Here is a 4,003-nt window from a genome sequence, read left to right on the forward strand (position 1 = left end):
TGTTCCTGTGCACTTGTTTCTGTTCTTCAGTGTTTGCCGCAGGGTAATCTCCCGGTGGCTGCATTGGCAGATTGGGTTGGGGACAAGGATGGGGAGTTTATTTTCCGTAATTTGTCAGATTTACCACCGAGGGTGCGTGCGTTGCTGCTTCATGATGATATCCCATTGGTGGTTTTTGATGATTATGACCCGCCTTGAGCTACGGTTTGCTTTGATGAATTGTATCACTTTTTGTAATGAAAAATGAGAAAAGAAAATATTAGAAAAAAAAAAGAGAGAAATGAAAAAGAAAAAGAGAAAAAAGAGAAATGAGGAATGAAAGAAATGAGGGGAAAAGAAGATGAGAGAAAGAAAGAGTGGTAAAATGACGGAATACAGAAAGGAAAAGAAAGAGTTGAGGTGAGCTAAAAACAGAGAGTGTGTGAGGTGTTCTTGGAGGCTATGAAGTCTTGCTTGTCGGGACCGAGTCTCAACGCAAGGTGTTGGCGGTACAACATGGCACCCTAGTCTGGGCGGAACGGTGCACCAGGCAGGACTAATCAAATCCGTTGACCTGGTCAGGCTTGCTGCTGGCCAATAGTAGCCGAGTCCCTTCCGGGCCCCGGGGGAGACGGGACTTGGAGGCGATGAGGTTCTGCTGGTCGGGACTGAGCCTCAACGTAAGGTGTTGGCGGTACAACATGGCACCCTAGTCTGGGCTGAACGGTGCACCAGGCAGGACTAATCAAATCCGTTGACCTGGTCAGGCTTGCTGCTGGCCAATAGTAGCCGAGTTCCTTCTGGACTCCGGGGGGGACGGGTCTTAATTTGGGGGGTTTGCTGTTTGTTCGCGTCAGCCTGTTAATACCTATACACTCACCTTATGAGGAGATTGAAATAGTTGGGGTCAAGGGAACAGGATGCGTGTTTGTTCTATCTTGTTTTCTATCTTTGCAGGTTGTTGTTTCTTTGGCCTCCGAGGCATTGACTGGTCTATAGGCTTCTGTGGTTCCGCCTTTGCAGGCATCTTTTAAGATAGACCACGCCTCAACGTTGGTGCAAGCGGTAAGAAATTGCATCCTGGCCCGGGCTGAACGGTGGCCGGGTAGGGGTTTTTCAAATCCGTTGGCGGTAGTCCAGGCTTGCTGCTGGCCCATAGTAGCTAATCCCGTTAGGGTTGGTTCTGGTTCGTTGCTGGTGCTGATCGGGGATGATGCTATTGGCTGCTCTGTTATATTGGCCTGTGAGCTGCCTTGTGCTACTTATGTTATTTCTGGACTTAGGCCTGTGTGCCGATATTTGACTTTATATTTAGATGGGGAGGTGTGTATTATTGCTTTGTAACAGGGCAGTCAATAGCACCCCAGGAGATGTTGCGGTTGTGGTTGCAGCCCGGTTAGAATGCATTATAGTGCTGGGACGCTATGGTGCAGCTGGCGGGGAAGTGTTATGGCGCATGACACGCAAGGTGACTTTTCCCCTTGTCACCCATCTACATGTTTATATGATGGGCTGTGATGCTGACATACTATACTTGATTCTCATTCATCGAGCAGGCGTGCAGTCTACATACTACATACTACTTTAACATTCTTTTATTATTTATTATTACTTAGCCTAGTGTTTGGTCTAGTGTTAGTGTTATGCTAGCATGGGACTTGGGGCCGCGCATGTTATAGCCCCGGGGGCCTTCGTCTGTAATCTTTATTTACTCTTTTTAGTTTAGATTAGTTAGTAGGATTTAGGCCATGTGGGGTCTAAGTCCTTTCGAACGTTGTATTGGCTTCGGCCTCTCTTTTTCTTTTAATAAAGTATGACTTTATTTAAAAAAAAAAAAAAAAAAAAAAAAAAAAAAAAAAAAAAACCCAAAACCCAAAACCCAAAACCCCAAACCCCAAACCCCAAACCCCTAACCCCTATCCCCTAACCCCTAAACCCCAAACCCCAAACCCTAAACCCTAAACCCTAAACCAAACCCTAAACCCTAAACCCTGGAAACCACCCTAAACCCTAAACCCTAAACCCTAAACCCTAGAAACCCTCCTAAACCCTAAACCCTAAACCTTAAACCCTAAACCCCAAACCCTAAACCCCAAACCCCAAACCCCAAACCCCAAACCCCAAACCCCAAACCCTAAACCCTAAACCCTAAATCCTAAACCCCAAACCTCAAACCCTAAACCCCAAACCTTAACCTAACCTTAACCCTAAACCCTAAACCCTAAACCATAAACCCTCTAGCATAATTCTCTCTAGTTTTCCGACAAGCCTACTCACCACCGTAGACTAGTACCGGCTAAGAACTTGCCGGCATCCATACATTCTGACCGCAAAAGGAGGCCGATGGGGCCTTTGCCCCAAGGATCGTCTAATGAAGGCGATCAACTAGTGAAATACCACCTGGATCGTGCTAGGGCAGGTGATATGAAATGGTGCGACGTAGAGGCAATCCTCGCGGAAATTGAAGCAAAGGAAGGTCCTCCGATCTCAGAGAAGCAAGCTAATGAGAGATTGACAATCGCAGTCTGCGCGATTAAATTACACCATCAATCGAATATTAAAAAAGAGAAGATTGGAGGCTCGAATGAGGAATCGCAAACTGAGCCTCAGAATATGGCGATCCCCACAGAGAAGGTGACCTCAGAGAATACTCAAACACCTCAAGCTGGGAATAATATGAATGAGGTGCAGCCTGGAAACCAGCCTCCACCTCTTGTGGAACTGGTTAAGGGAGACAACAATCCAATCTCGGGTAAGCCGAGGGAACCAGCTAAAGGATCATCCAAAGATGCTACTGGAAAAAGTCATAAAACCGTGACTTTCATAGATGAACCCACTAAAAGAGCTTCAGACAAAGGCAAAGAGCCAATGGTGGACACTGGAGAACCGATGGGAACAGGTAAGAATCCTAATCTTTCTTCTAATTTTCAGAAAGGGGCTGGTCCCTCTTGGACAGGCCCTGGCAATAGAGGGACTTCCTCGGGACCAAATGCCAGTAACTTCAGACCCCCACAAAATATGCAGAATGCACAGCCTCAAAACTATGCTTCTCTATTCACTGGGGATATGGAAATGGCTGGCTGTGTCTTTGGAGGCCTCCCTCAGGTTGCCATCACAGAGAAAACACCAGGAATCCACAGAGGGATACCTGTAGTCAGGTTTGGGGATGGGGAAACTGCCCAGTTGAAGGCAGTGGAAGGTCATCTTTTAATTGGGAAATTTTCTTGGGGAAAGCCACCCCTAGAGGAGATAAGAAAGTACTTTGCTACTAACTTTATCCTGAAAGGGAAACTCGTTATAGGGTGGCTGGACCCTAGACATATAACCTTGGCCTTCTCTCAAGAAATAGATTGCATAAAAATTTTATTGAGAGAACAGCTCCAAATTGGTCACTATGCAATGAGAATTTTTAGATGGGGATTGGGATATAGCACTGAGAAGGAACCAAGCATTGCCCCTGTGTGGGTGAGGTTGCCTATGCTCAGCCCTCATCTCTTTAATGTAACAGCCTTGAAACAATTGTGTAAACCTATTGGAAAATTGCTTGCTGTGGACCATGCCACTCTCCACTTCACCAGACCTAGCTATGCTAGGGTGAAAGTGGAGATTGATCTAATTGCATCTAGAGTAGGGGAAATTTTTGTTGGTTTCTCTGACAGCCCAGGCAAAGAGGATGAAGGCTATGTGCAAAAGGTGATATATGAAAGAGTGCCCCATTACTGTGGGATATGCTTCAAACAGGGTCACTCAGAGGACCATTGCAGACAGAAAACTGGTCTGGGGAAAGCTGCAGAATCTCATCCAGGGGCTAGCAATCAAGGGAGGACCAATTCTGAGAATCTGGAGAAAGGAAGGAATATGGTGAAGGGGAGAGCAGTAGAGGGAAAAGAGATAACACCCAGGGTGGAGGTTGGCAGGGAAGAGGGGGGCACATGAATAGGGGCAGAGGGAGAGGAAGGGGTAGAGGAGGAGGACCTTGGGAATATAGGAAAAGTGATGAGGAGCTCATGCAAGAATGGAAGGA

Source organism: Ipomoea nil, unplaced genomic scaffold (assembly GCF_001879475.1).
Source record: "Ipomoea nil cultivar Tokyo-kokei standard unplaced genomic scaffold, Asagao_1.1 scaffold2922, whole genome shotgun sequence".
In the NCBI taxonomy this organism is placed as follows: Eukaryota; Viridiplantae; Streptophyta; class Magnoliopsida; order Solanales; family Convolvulaceae; genus Ipomoea; species Ipomoea nil.